The sequence below is a fragment of the Oryx dammah genome, unplaced genomic scaffold, assembly GCF_014754425.2.
Source record: "Oryx dammah isolate SB20612 unplaced genomic scaffold, SCBI_Odam_1.1 HiC_scaffold_23, whole genome shotgun sequence".
In the NCBI taxonomy this organism is placed as follows: Eukaryota; Metazoa; Chordata; class Mammalia; order Artiodactyla; family Bovidae; genus Oryx; species Oryx dammah.
In genome coordinates, this window is record NW_024070207.1 from 120,326,198 (window position 1) to 120,341,663 (window position 15,466).

A 15,466-nucleotide genomic window follows, 5' to 3' on the forward strand; every position below is an offset into this window, starting at 1 on the left:
AGCTCCTTGGTCTAAGAAATGGTAAAGGACGAATATAAACTCTGAATAGAGCCACAACTGCGTGCAGGACGAGGGGGTCTATGAAGGCCATGGCATGTCCTTGGAGGATCATCAGAGTCTCAAAGGCAGAAGCAGGCCTGGTCAGCAGGAAGCCTGCTCTGGCCTTGCTCTTTCTCAGGCCCAGAGACAGACTTCCTGTGCAGTGAGCTCTGGCTCCCTTGAGGTTCAGAGAGTTCAGGAGGCTCGGAGGATGGGCACAGCATCAGGCGCTCCCCTGGCCAAGCTGTGAGCATCTGCTTGGGACCTGCTGCCCCCTCTGTCACTCCCAGCATCAGACCTGAGCCCTGGCTGGCCCCAGACTCGCCGAGTCTGTCTAACACTGGGCTCAGCTGACTCCTTCTGTAAAGAGCCAGGTAGTCAGGCTCAGTCACAATGACTCACCTGTGCCGCTACAGTGGGGGTGGCCTTGTGCCAGTAAAACTGGATTAACACGAACAGGCAGCAGGTTGGCTTCAGCCTTCGTGCCATAACTTCTTGAGCTCTGGTCTAGAGCAAGGGCTTCTCAAGGGCTCTGTGGGCTAGAACTCAGGGGGCACTGGGGTAGGAAAAAAATACACCCCTGTATTCACTAACCTCCGACAGAAACTGAGCGCCTGCTCTCGTATGAGTGGGGGCAGTGCTTTAGCAGGCCTGTGACTTTGCCATGAATAGACATCATGGATAGACCTGCCCACCGTATTTTATTGCACTTCATTTAATTGCACTTCCCAGGTATTGTGGTTGTGACAAAATGAAGGCTTGTGAGAGCCCTGTGTCAAGCAAGTCTGTTGGTGCCATTTTTTTCAACAGAAGTTTTTTGTTTTTTGTTTTTTGTTTATAAATAAGGTATGTACTTTTGGGGGAGGGCATAATGCTATTATTGCACACTTAATAGGCTGGTATGATGTAAAACTTTTATATGCACTGGAAAACCAGAAACTTTGTGTAATGCTTTCTGGCAGTGTTTGCTTCATCGCTGTGGTCTGGAAAAAATCTGCAGTATCTCCAAGGTTGGCCTGTATCCATTTCTCATTGCAGTTGTTTCAAGAATCTCCAAATATCATTATACTCATCATGACTTTGATATTGTGTACTGTATCCTCAGCAGCATTAATAAAGAACATACATATTAATACATGTATATAGAGTTGCATATTATATGATTACATATAAAGCTTTGACCCTGACATCTGCGTCTGGTTGTGGTCATTTCTAGGACCCACTGCCCAGCCCTGGAGAACCCTGGGATGGTTCCACAGTCTCTCGGTGGAGTCAACTATCGATGTAGCCCTTCATAGCCAACAGAGTCCTCTTACTTGAGCCCTCTTCCATCTTGACGGAACCTAAACTTTAGCACCTTCTCTTTGGAACTGGGTCACACAGGCCTCCTGCACTTCACCAGTTGGTATCACAGCTTAAGCACTTTGAGGGTACCAGTGTTGTTGGGATTGTCCAGGCCATTGGGATAAGAAGAGACAGGCTTCTCTGTGATTGGACTGGCCTTTGGCTGTGAGTGTGAGTCATTAGTCCTGACTGGGGTGGGAGAGAGAGGCCTGACCTCCTCCTTAGTGATTTTCTGCTGGCCTTTGGGCCACTCCTTCGGCGGGGGCTGTTGTGGCTGAGTAGAAGGTGTTAGCAGAGGCCTGGGTGTTAGCACTGTGACTTCCACTGTCTATCTCATGATCTCGGCCAAGCTGCTTAACCTCTGTGTGCTTGCATGACCTTGTTGAAAAAGGAGTAATACCCTCCCCAGGAGTAGATGAGACAGTGTAGAGAAATCACCTGATGGGCAAGCGATTGTCCGTGATCAAATGAGGTATGATCAAGTGAGATAATCAACACAAATGCCCAATAAATTCAATCCACCTTTATGGAATCACCTTTAATAACAAATAAAGAGAGAGGGAACATCCCTGTGTTTGGGCCTGTAGTATTTCCTGCTTGTTTTTGGGGGCATCTCTTGCCAGATAGGAATAAAGACCTTAGCAAACAGGATCCTATTTGTATTTCTACTGCCACAGAGATGTTAAAGGAGATTCTGCATCACTGATGGTGGACCAAATATGGAAACCATACCCATTACACAGTCTTCTAATTTTCTTTATCCACTAGTAGCCCAAAGATTGTATAGGAATCTGAGTTCAGACCAACAAATGATGAGTCTTGATACTAGAAGTTTACATTTCTAGGGTAACCTTGTATTGTCACCTTTCTTCCTATGTGATGGTAAGTAATTCTTTTTTAAAAATAAAACTTAAAATTGGAGGTAATTTAATTAATGTGTAATGAGAAAGAAAATCAGCAGGCCAACTTCAGCCTTCAAAGCATCTCTTTCTTTGTTGGGAAAGTTCCCTGGGATCTAAGTTTCAGGACCGGGTTGAGCAGAGAGGAGTTGTTGTTCAGTCACTAATTCATGTCTGACCCTGTGACCCCATGGACTATAGCATGCTAGGCTCCTGTGTCCTCCACTGTTTCCTGGAGTTTGCTGAAATTCATGTACATTCAGTCGATGATGCCATCCAACCAACTCATCCTCTGTCGCCCCCTTCTCCTCTTGCCCTGACTCTTTCCCAGTATCAGGGTCTTTTCCAATGAGTCCGCTCTTCACATCAGATGGGCAAAGTATTGGGGCTTCAGCTTCAGCGTCAGTCCTTCCAATGAATATTCAGGTTTGATTTCCTTTAGTATTTGACTGATTTGATCTCTTTGCAGTTCAAGGGACTCTCAAGAAACTTTTCTAGCACCACAATTTGAAAGCATCATTCTTCGGTCCTCAGCCTTCTATGGCCCAGCTCTCACATCTGTACATGACTCTTGGAAAAGCCATAGCTTTGACTGTATGGACCTTTGACTCAGTGGTAGAGTTGTTCTTCTGCCGATGCAGGAGAGGCAGAAGACTTGGGTTCGATCCTTGAGTCAGAAAGATCCCATGGAGGAGGAAACCCAATCCAGTATTCTTGTCTGGAGAATCCATGGACACAGAAGCCTGATGGGCTAAAGTCCATGGGGTCACAAAGTCAGATGTAACTGAGCATGCACACATTAAGAGCAGAGAGTAACAGGAAGGAAAATTCACCGAGTTCACAGCTCCATTCTTGCATTCTATGTCCATCTTCAGGTTCACGTGCGTGTTCTCTGTTGAAGGAGATTTGCACGTGGACTCCCTAAAACGAACAAGAGAACTCTTGGGATTTGGCAGCATGACCTTGTCTGGCTGGCTGGGCTTTGGGAACAAGAGCTCTTCGTTCCTGGCAGGTCTTGAGGAAGAATGAAACCACATCACATGACTCTGAAGTTCCTTCCAACACTCTGACAGGAGGAATGGATTGAGCAAGAGTAAGTTTTGTAGACTCGGGAGATTGAACCTTCTTTTTTAGACGAGGAAGTGGGACATTCCAGACTGTGAGACAAGAGACCAGGGAGACGAAAGCTAATAAAACCCTGAAGGAGGAAATGAAATTCTCTCTGGGTTGGTAGAGGTGACTGCTTTCCCCCACATCTTCCTGTGTCTGTAAACTGCCTTAGTCTTTCACATGTTTATTTTCTATTTTATCTGCATTTTTATAGCCACCTCAATGACCGTTTTATGCCAAGGCAGTAAAATAAAGAATGTTCTTGATACAGTGCTCCTTACTTCGTAGAGGGACAAAGTTAAGCTTTCTTCATGATTATCAGTCAATCCGTGTCCAGATTTACATTCAGCTGACATTTTTCAAGCACTGGCCCAGGTAATTTCAACATGTATTATCTCATCTCATCCTCAGAGCAACCTGAGTTGAGAGATTTGGTATCGGGGCTCAGAGTGGTGAAGGGACGTTGCAAGGCAGACAGGGGTTTGCATGTAGACCCCTCTCTGTGAGTCTAGAATCCCCTCCACAGCTGCCTCCTGTGTTCATCATGTTGTGTTACTTTTGTGAATTCTTGAACTCTGTGGCAACTCAGGAATGGCATAAAATACTGTTCTTGAAAGCATTGTTGTATGGCAACATGGGCTAGACATATCTCAAGACTTAAGACTACAGCTGATGGATATGATTCTGAATTAAAACATCCATCAGAAAAAGGAGTCTTTCTTTTTTGCAGAACACCCAAGATGAAAAAATGAAGCCATCTGGCTTAATATAGTCAGTTCTGTCCTTGCTCTGTTTTGAAATCATACATGTGTTCCAATGGAATTGATACAGTAGGGAACTGCATGAGCTTAACGGGAATTCACATTTCCTTCCGTGCCATTTTCTCCTCATGAAACATTTGGTGAAAGCAGAGCACTACACCCAACGGAGCTGAGCAAAGTCAGAACACACAGAACACACCAGCTCTCACACCTCCCGCATCTCTGAGCTGACCCACATTAGGAGGTGCATTCCCTCAACCTGGGCTGCAATGCCCCTGTCCCCCAGTTTGAGGTCACCCTCTTCACAGTAACTCATAAGCTGTAGTACCTGTCAGCCACCCCAAAGCACCCTTCAGATCTTCCTTCAAGGGGAAGGAAAATATTGATGGTTATATGTATATATTTCTTAATCATTTCACTTATATAAAATGTTAGCATTTTTATTAGGTTTCTTTTTTTATGATATGTGGCACTGATGAAGTTTTTGAGTATCGTGTCCCGAACCTCATTTTTCCCCATAAGACATATGCTTTTTTATTGTGCATTTTTGTAAAGAAGGGTATTTTCAGGACCACCTGTGTGGCATTATAGCCCTAAACCTTACATCTAACTTCATCCTGTTGTATACAATATTTGGGGAGTGAAAATGCGCTATAATAGGATGTACTAAAGTCCTGTTTATGATTTATTCAGAATCCAAACAAGGAATAGATTCATTTGCCAAAAAACCCTCAAAATTAATGACATTTTAAAAGTCCTTACATAAAATAAGCCAGGATTTACTGTATAGCATGTGGAATTATATTCAGTAACTTGTAATAGCCTATAATGGAAAATAATAATTATATATATATATATATATATGATACTAGATGATAGATTCCAGCCTAGGGTAAAGAGTAGGGCTCCTAACCAAGTTACTTTGCTGTATATCTGCAACTTAACACAGCATTGTAGATCAGTTATATTTTTTAAAAAGTGGCAAAATCATACGGCTAGAGAGGCTATTTAAGAGGAAAACAGAAAGTTAACCTTGCCCTTGAACTTACCTTATGCCAGGTCATGTTGAATGCCTTCAGTAGTCCCTGCATCTCATCCTCCTGACAAGGTACATGGTGGTGAGGAATTGAGGCTTTGAGGGAGAGGGGGACTTCTGTAGTGGGGAGGTGACTAGGCTGGGACTCAGAGCTCCAGACAGTTCTCTCTCCCTGTCCGTGGGCTTTCCCATTCCTACTTGTGTGTTTCTGTCTGCTGACACAAACACAGGACTCGTGAGCTTTACCCAAGGGTACATCAGGGTCTTAGAAGACTTTATCTTTCAAGAGACCATTTTTTAAAAAAATCATTGTTTCCAACGTCTTATTTTGTTATTGCTTTTTAGACATTTTCCCCCCAAAGAAGACATTTTTCCCTCAAAAGAAGACATTCCCCCCCACCGAGGACATTTTAGATATTTTTTTCCAAATTGCTTCCCTATGAAATCTTAATACCTCAAATACACCATCTGTATGTTTATGGACTGGGTGTCTTTTTGTGCTTTTTATGTAAGAAGAGTAAGGTTTCCTTTTGCCCCTCAAGAACCCATTTTCATCGTATTGGGGGTAATACTGCCCCTGTTGAAAATGCAGATCCTGGATCGTCAATTATCTTAAACTTGTGTGCTTTTAAAATTACTGTCAGACTACCTGAGAATGGTATCCTTGAGTTGGTGGGGATTGACAGCTTGTTGGGGCTGTGTTGAATGAGCCTGGCAGGAAGTACACTGGGTTGACTAACAGAGAGCAGTTCCTGCGAGAAAGTGGGGCGTAAGAGCAAGTGCCCAATTCCTAGCACTCTGTTCGTCTCTGTATAGAGAACAATTTTGAAAAAGTACGTATGGGGCCAAAAACAAAAGAGAAGAAATCAGCTATTGAATAATAAATGATTCTGGCTCATCAGCCTATATTTAGCACCTTCAGTTAACGAGTCATCTTCTTTGAACATAGTAAATGATAGATTCCAACCTAAGATATGAAAGGGTAGGGCTTTCTCAGACTTCACTGTGCATCGCATCACCCATGGGTCTTGCTAAAGTGCAGGTAGGGGGTAGGGCCTGAGAGTCTGCGTTGCCAACAGGTTTCCAGGTGTTCCAGATGCTGCTGGTCCACGGGGGCCACTTTGAGCTGCAAATTCCTAAGAGAACACAAAGGCAGTTATAAGAGCATCCTCAAATATTCTCAGAATTTTAGAAAGTCTGAAGCAATGCTTCTCTGGGGGGTGATTTGCTCTCAAGGGGCCCATTGTCAGTGTGTGCAGAAGTTTTTCATTGCCCATCCAGGTGGCACTACTGGCATCTAGTGGGTAGAGACCAGGGATGCTGCTAAAACATCCTACAGAGCACAGGACAGTGCCCACTGCAAAGAATGGTCCAGCCCCACATGTCCTTAGTGCCGAAATTAGAAATCCTTGCCTAAAGAAAATCACACACTTGCCCCCTGTAAGGCAGCAGAGACTAAGACAAGTAGCTCCTTCTCTTCCTTGACAGCAGTGATTCTAACCCATTGTGGTAGCACCAACTAGTTTGTAGTGGCCACGTTCTGCGATTGACAGTAATATATACTGCTAATCAATTTCAATGGGAAAGTTAATTCATGGTAACATAAAGAAGAGCAGTTAAATAGACTGCAAGGAAAAGACTTTTGTAATCCTGAGATCTGTGACAGTTGTGCATGTATGTGTCACAAGGGCCCCTGCTGGAGGAAGGAGGAGCATGCCTGCCCCCTGTGGAGTGTGAACGTGGTGGGCTGATCAGGCTGTGCACGCCTGGCCATCGGGATTTTTTGGCATGGTATGTGAGTGAGCCCATCTGGACATTTTTGGAACAAACTTAGGACATTCCTTTGGATTCTTGAATATGACTTGCAGCTGGGTAGGAAAGTGGTGCAATGTTCTGACCCACAGATTGAAGATACTTTTTAACAATAAAAATAATTCACTGTGAATGACTTTTCCCTCAAGAGAATCATAAATACAGATTGATGCGTTAAGTCTAGGTATGCTGATTTGCAAGCCAGCCTTGTTGCATGGGATGTACATGTGGGAGCATTGGGATTTTTCAGTGTATTAATATCATCCGTTTGTATTTGAATCATTTAAAACAGCAGCAGCAGGAGATAAAAGTAGCTCCTCAGAGGATGGGTTGTTTGAAAATTCTTTTCTGTCAAGTGTAATTTTCCATTGACATTAAAAGAATCTTAATATTAGGCAGTTTGCTCCTGAGAGATATTTGTAAATTTATACTGACTACAGTCTTTGTTGGAAGACAACGTGATAGTCACCTCATGTCAACTGAGACATGTTGATCCACTCAACAGAAGGAGAGAAGATTTGTTGGGTTATTTAAGATGACTTTAACCCTTGTTGACCCTGAAGGAGAGAAGATTCTAAAATACACAGTTCTAACAAATCCTAAGACCAGTAGACTCTTATAGACTGAGCTCAGCTTTTGGTAAAAAATCGTTGAGCCTGTGTGTTACATACACTTAAGACAAAATCCAGACTTTTCCTACAAATAATAACATGTCTGCTCAACAGTTGACTCCATCATCTGGAATAAATGTTCCTTATTTTTTGTTCCCACTGGTAAAATCAGATTAATTAGCTGAATCATCACAGTTTCTCTGGTTTAATTTTTAAAATGCTAGACAAGCATTATCTTTTACCTTTCTCCATGTAATTCCTTTGTTAGAGCGAACTACGTGAAATTGCCAACATGGGATCATTCCCTACCTACAAAACTGGTGATTTCATCTGGTTCAATCTGTTATTTAGTCATGTATTTTAATTGTGGTATTTAAAAAGCTTTGAGAAGCGTGAGGGGTAATGCCTAGGTCTGCTTCGTATTTTCCGATTAGCCGGTTCTGTTTGTTCTTTTCCTCTCTGTACGGGATATGGTTTCACACCAGTAACACCTTTTATACAGGGGGTGGCACCTGAAACCTCACAGTGTACGTGAGTCACGGTGATTGGTTCTGTCCTTTTCCAGCCATACAGAGGTCTCATTTTTCTTACTTAATTTTTAAAATGATAAACTACCTACCTTCTATTTTTAATTCTTGTTCACATGCACCATATTTAAGATTTTAAAAAGAAAAAACACTCATTGTATCCCAACATTTCTATCCTATCAACCAGACACTAGTATCTCAAGATATTGACAGATGTTCCTTAGGGGAAAATGGAGATTTTGAGGTCCTAGAAATGTCTGGAACACTGAGGTTTTTACAAAAGATTGCTTTGTTGCTAATCTTCTGAACTCTGTGACTAATTTCCATGATGGAGATATATATAAATTATTTTTCAGATATTTAACTGTGGAACACTTCATAACATCCCAGGGTACTAGCAGTCTTCAGTGTACAGTCTGGGAGATCCTTTCCAGAAAGGTTGGTTCCTAGTGGGCTATGATTTTTCCCTCCAGATGATCGCTGTTCTTTTTTTTCCCCCAGCTTTTGGTCCATTCCAAAATACACATGAGCTTGACCTAAGAATTTTGCCAAAGGAATATTATTCCCCTCCAGGGAAATGAAAGCAGCATGTTTCAACACAAGTTGAGAAATCTTAAAACAAAGTGGAAAAAAAAAGGACCAGATTATTATTATGTTTGGTGGAAATTACACTTTCAGGTAAGTCACAGCCTTACTGTGGGGCAGGATCATAACAAGGAGCTTATTGACCCTCCCATCCTGGACTGTTGTGATCATGTGGGTATATTTAGAAGCTATAATGAAAGCAGAGCATCAGCTAAGATGCCCCAATAGACACTCTCAAATGAAGATCTCTCCCATTATGAGAAAAACCCCCCAAAGAAAATATTTGCATGGCAAATAAAGAAGAGTGCTTTTCTCACCAAAATGATGTAACATTTCAGGGAAAACAGTAACCACAACTCACTCATTGTTGTCATGTGTATCTCCTAGAAGCTGAGCGGTTGTCAGAGAGGATAAGAGACAGGGAGTGTGTGGGAGCCTGCTCTGGGTCTCCTTTGATCAAAAGCGCCACGTTTCAGCAAATTGATATGCTGTTTCCTTGAAATGGATTGGAAGCAGCAGACCCTTTTCTTGCAGATGCAACCTATCAAATGGAAAGTGGTCCCGTAGCCAGTTTGCATCCAGGGAAGAACAGAACGTGGCATTCCTAACCAACTCCTTGATCTGCTGTATAATTTCCTCTCATGTGGTTGTGTGAATTTTTGTTCAACATCAATAGTCACTGGGGGAAATGAATGTATGAAGCTATGATTTAGTTTGTAATAGTTACCAAAAGAAGAAACACCCCCAGCATATGATTCTACCATATGAGTATGCTACCTAGTAATGTTCCTCTAACCATAAGACAAATGGAATTCACTCTGAGATCCATGGATGAAAAGGACCGCCTTACACAAACTCACACAGAGGGCTCAAATTTGGGTGGTAATTGTGTGATAAACTTTTGCCATCTAGTTTGTCCGATTAGCCAGATTTCATAGTGTTTTGTCTGGTTTTACTATAGCAACACAGTGAGTGTTCCCTGAGCTGTCCTGGAGACAGAACCCTTTCCCCAGTGACACCCGCAGACCAAATCTGGCCTGCCACTGGTTTTTCAGTGGCTCACAGGTTAAGAAGGATTTTTGTATTTTGAAATGGTGTAAAGAAAAAGAATAATATTTCACGATAGGTGCAAATTACATGAACTCCAAATTTGTGTCCATAAATAAAGGCTTATTGTAGCACAGCCATGCCCCTTCCTTTTTATATTATCCATGGCTGTTTTTGTACTACAATGGCAAAGCTGAGTCATGGCAACTGACTGCATGTGGCCCACAAAGCCTAAAATATTTACTGTCTGGCTCTTTACCAAAAAGAGTTCACTGACCCCTGATCAAAGTGTTACAGAATATGCTCATTGGAAGTTTCATTAGAGGACCCTCCAAGTGAAGTCACAAGAGTTAAGTTGCTTGTGGCAGTCTGGTCGACCCCTGAGAATAAACTGGCTAAATGCCGACTGAGAGCAGGACTACAGGGAGGGCATGATCATCATGTCCAGCCTTGAGTTGTTCAAAGCCTCTGTCCTACAAGCAAAATCTTGCAGTTACGCCATGCATCAGCTGCACTTAACCTCCCCTGCAAAAATCTTGCCCAGACCTGCTAATGAAAAGAGAGACTCAAGATAGTGCCTCAGCTTTGGAAGCATCATAGGCAAGGCCTCTCTGCCTAAGCCCCACCCCCAGTGTCTGCCAGGAGTTTAGCAATGGGAGATCATGGAACCCTTCATGGCACAGTGGTAAAGAATCCGCCTGCCAAGGCAGAAGAGGTGGGTTTGATCCCTGGATCGGGAAGATCCTTGGGAGGGGGGCATAGCAACCCACTCCAGTGTTCTTGCCTGGGAATTCCTGTGGACAGAGGAGCCTGGCAGGCTACAGTCCATGGGGTCAGACATAGCCGAGCACATGTGCACACACACACCAGCAAAAGACCACACCAGAGTTTAACTTTTGGTCACTAAAGGGAGAAATGATGTCTACAGTGTTCCCTCCCCGTTAGTCTGAGCCCACAAGGCCTTTTGGTTTCCTCTTCTGGGGCTTACAGTGTTCAACCTTTAACTAGTGATTTGGGGAACTATTTCATTCCCCTGGCCACCCTGGGAATTTTGTTAAAGATCTCAAGAATGGATTTGATCACTGATACAAAAGATAGAAGATATATCTTTTACAAGTCTTTGTTGGCTTATATCTTTATTTCTGGCCACATTTCCTAACGTTGTTGTCAGTTGCTAAGTCGTGTCTGACTTTTTGCGATCCCATGAACTGCAGCACTCCAAGCTTCCCTGTTCTTCACTATCTCCTGGAGTTTGCTCAAACTCGTGTCCATTGAGTCATTGATGCCATCCAACTATCTAATCCTCTGTCATCCTCTTCTCCTCCTGCCTTCAGTCTTTCCCAACATGAGGGTCTTTTCCAATAAGTCAGATCTTCACATTAAGTGGCCAAAGTATTGGAGCTTCAGCTTCAGCATCAGTCCTTCCAACAGGTATTCAGGGTTGATTTCCTTTGGGATTGACTGGTTTGATCATCTTGCTCTCCAAGGGGCTCTCAAGAGTCTTCTCCAGCACCATAGCTTGAAAGCATCAGTTCTTCAGTGCTCAACCTTCTTATTCCCATATATACTTTTTACCACCATCCTGCCAATTAATTCATGTCCCTTCAAGCTTGCCAGTCTTTCATAGTGTCCCGCCTTTGCATATTCTGTTCCTACTCCCTTCCTCACCTTGTCTGCCTGACGAGCCCCTACTGTTGCTTTAGTGTTCCTCTCAAAGGCCCTTTCTTCTTCTCTGTGTAGACAGTTTCATTTTTTTCCTCTTTTGTGGTATCATCCTGCATAGATTCTGTCTCTCTTACCCCTCAGGTCACATGGTATTACATTGATTTGTTTACATGTCTGTTTCCTTCATGATCTTGTAAGCATTTTGAGGGCAATGATTGTGACTTGTTAACTTTGACAACAAACCTTATACATGACAAGGTGTTTAATAAACCCTGGTCTAATGGACACATGGTCACATGCGCCTTCCCTGATTATTTCATTCTGTACTTAGGGTGGAAGACTAAACGTATTTTCTGTTTGTCAAAGACCATTCCTCGGAACTCCCTTCTCCATAATTAGAAAATTTAGTGCATCTTTTTGAGCTCAGAGAAGTTCTATCCTTAAGCCTATCTGTGACTTTCTGCTTTAGTGGCGAGACAAAATGAAGTGATGTCACCCTTTAGTTTTATTTGTTTGTTTATTTTTATTGAAATAATAGTTGATTGACAGTGTTGTGTTAGTTTCAGGTATACAGCAAAGTGATTCAGTTATACATATACATATATATTCTTTTTCATATTCTTCTCCATTATAGGTTATTATAGTTCCCTGAATATAGTTCCCTCTGCTATACAGCAGGATCTTGTTATCTTCTTTATATACAGTAGTGGGTATGTGCTAATCCTATATCCCCTTACCCCTTTGGTGACCATCAGTTTGTTTTCTATGTCTGTATTTCTGTTTTGTAAAAAAGTTCATTTGTATCATATTTTAGATTCCACATATGAGTGATGTCATATGATATTTGTTTTTGACTTACTTCACTGAGTATGATCATCTCTAGATCCATCCACATTGCTACAAATGGCATTATTCTTTTTTATGGCTGAGTAATATTCCATTGTATACATATATATACATATGGTAGAGAAGATATGATGCACATAAATACTGTATTTTCTTTATCCATTCATCTGTTGATGGAGACTTAGATTGCTTCTATATCCTGGCTATTGAGAATAGTGCCGCTGTGAACATTGGGGTGTGTGTATCTTTTTGAATTAGTTTTCTCCAGTTGCTTAACCTTTTGTTAATAATCAGTTACCACTCAGTACAGACAAGTGCTATAAGGGAAATGGAACTGGAATTCCACACCAGAACATTTTACAAATGAGAGGAAACTCAGAAATGCATTTAAGGTTAAAACTAAATTGTCATGACACAAATCAGAGAATAACACAATCATATTTCTCTTTCATTGCCTCAGATTATCTTTACCCAGTGGAACACCCTTGAGTAGAACATGAGAGCACAGAGCTATGTTTATCACAGAGGGACATATAAGGTGCTTCACTGGGCACAGGAAGAAAATACTGACCCCTCTGCATTTATTTAAAAACAACGAAATTAACCTTGTATTTACTATCTATCAATCTAGTGCTTTAACCTAAATTTACATGTATTGGGAATATATGAGCTTTTAAGTAATAGAGGTATAGCAATGAAAAAATTGTGGAGTTCAAAATGTTGGCTTTTATATATGTACATTGTTCAAAGATAAAAGAATGGTATTTATGGTACAATCGGCTGCTGCTGCTGCTAAGTCACTTCAGTGTGTCCGACTCTGTGCGACCCCATAGACAGCAGCCCACCAGAATCCCTGCCCCTGGGATTCTTCAGGCCAGAATGCTGGAGTGGGTTGCCATTTCCTTCTCCAATGCATGGAAGTGAAAAGTGAAAGTGAAGTCACTCAGTCGTGTCCGACTCTTCGAGACCCCATGGGCTGCAGCCCACTAGGCTCCTCCGTCCATGGGATTTTCCAGGCAAGAGTACTGGAGTGGGTTGCCGTTGCCTTCTCTATGATACAATCTAGTTGTAAAAAAAAAAGGGGGGGGGGCTTACCTAAGGTGGTAGTGGGAGGAAGTGAAAAGTAGTCAGCTCTTAGATATTTTGATGGTAGAACAGATAGGACTTGTTAAATTGTATAGAGCTAAACAGAAAAACTGGATATAGAAGTTTATCTGTATGTTAACAGAAGTTATCTCTGGGTGATAAGATTAAACATGATGCTTCCTTTATTCTTGTTAACTTTTTTGGAGTAATTAAGCTAGCCTAACTTAATTCTAAAGACAAGAATAAATTCTTTATGTAAAAAAAATTTTGTTTTGAAAATGGGGGAGACTGTTGACTAAAGGGTCCATGTGATTACTGCCTAACCCTTTTGCACTGCATATGAGACCATTTATTTTGAATCGAAGCCTTGAAGCCTTGTCTGAGATAAGTCAGTATTCCTGGACTTCTCAAGCTGCTAGTTTAGGGACAACTCAAGCAGGCCTCCTGGTGCCTAATCATCCACAGAAATGGATGGCATGACTTGTATTACCATGCTCTTCTTTAGTACTTGCCAGAACTCATTTATGGGAGGTACAGACATGACTCGTCAGGGTAACTGACAAATAATGACTGAAGATCCAAAGGCAGAATGATGATGGCCAAGCTGTGCCCACAAGGCAGTTTTGTGGGCAAGGAGATTCTCGAAACACTTTTGTTATGTCCATATCCAGCTAACCAGACCACCGCTGCCGTCTTGAGCCCTTGCTGCTACTTCAGAAAATGGTTTCCAGAAAAAGAAATCCTCTCGTCCCCAAGGACTCGGCAGGATAGACAGTTCAAATGTTCATTTGCCTGGCCCCCAAACGAAATGTTTCTTAGGTACACAATTCACTGCCCAGATCGAGAGCACAGCCCAGAAAGAAAAATGCCCCCGTGCATGGTAGGCAGAATTTTCTGCCCATGGACATTGACAAGGCTGCATTGTGGAAACAGAAGCCGCTTGGATTGTTCATTGTTCTTCAGCTCCTACTTTGGCAGCGAGAAGCGAATTCATTAGGCAGTGATTGGCATACTTCTCCTCTGTTTATTCCATGCCCTGAGTACAGTAAATACGTTCTGTGCCCCCCGCAGCCTCTTGCTTGGCCTCTTACTGTTCCAATCACCACCCCCCTCCTTCCCGCTCTGCGCCGGTAGCCCTCCTGCTTCTCAAAGCCTAGAGTCAAGCCAACTTGGGACTGCTCGCCCTAAATCGCAAGAAATGGTTCGGTCGGTCCATCTCCCCCAACTCAGAGGCACACTTTGTTCTCACATCTATCTGGGCTGGTCAGCCAGCCAGCCCATGTTGATCAAGCACCCACGGAATGCATAGCAGCATATCCAGCCCCCTCTGGGGGACTGCAGGCTCAGACAGAGGCAAACATGCCACACTTCTCCCTTGGTGTCTCCACCCCCAAAGTGTGGCCTCTTGGGCTTGGAGGAGGGAACCTGAGAAGCAGCTCTTTTCAAAATGACCATTTGCTAGATTGGGTAGTGGGTTTTTTTTTTTTTTTTTAATCTGAATTGCTCTGTGCAGCTGGAGGAAAAAAGATGAGCGTGACTGCTCACAAGGCAAGGTGCTATGTTTCATGAAGTCCATACATAGCAGCATTTCTCAAACGCCAGGGGATCTAGTGATAATGTAGATTTGGATTCAGCAGGGCTGCCAGGAGCCTGAGACTCTGCATCTCTCACAACTCCTGGGTGATGCTGAGGGTGGTGACCGTGCACCACCACGCTTGAGTAGCAAGTGCTAGGCTGGTGGTTCTCTGCCTTAGGTGCATGCATGTTGGTGTCATCTGGGAGCTTTTAAAACTAGTTATGTCAATAAAATAAATTTTAAAAATAGCTTATGGACACGGGGGAGGGACAGGAGGAAGGAGAGGGTGAGATGTATGGAGAGAGTAACATGGAAACATGTACATTACTATATGTAAAATAGATGGCCAGTGGGAATTTGCTGTGTGACTCATGGAACAAGTTCTGAGAATGGATGCTGGTGATGGTTACTTAATCCTGTGGATGTATTTAAGGCCACTGAATTACAAAGTTCATGTTATGCGTATATAACCACAGTGTTTAAAATTCCATGATCAGTGATTGGACAATAAACAAATTCTAT

At 42.6% G+C, this 15,466-nt stretch overlaps 1 protein-coding gene and 1 long non-coding RNA gene across 3 annotated transcripts in view; both read left to right on the forward strand.

Annotated features, from left to right (window-relative positions):
* GPM6B (glycoprotein M6B) overlaps window positions 1-15,466 on the forward strand; it is a 157,865-nt gene that overhangs the window by 32,360 nt on the left and 110,039 nt on the right. The gene's annotated exons all lie outside the window — the stretch shown is intronic.
* On the forward strand, window positions 3,111-6,149 carry LOC120882439. Its single transcript, XR_005725506.1, has 3 exons — window positions 3,111-3,375; window positions 5,213-5,261; window positions 5,535-6,149. It is a non-coding gene; the product is annotated as an uncharacterized LOC120882439 (long non-coding RNA).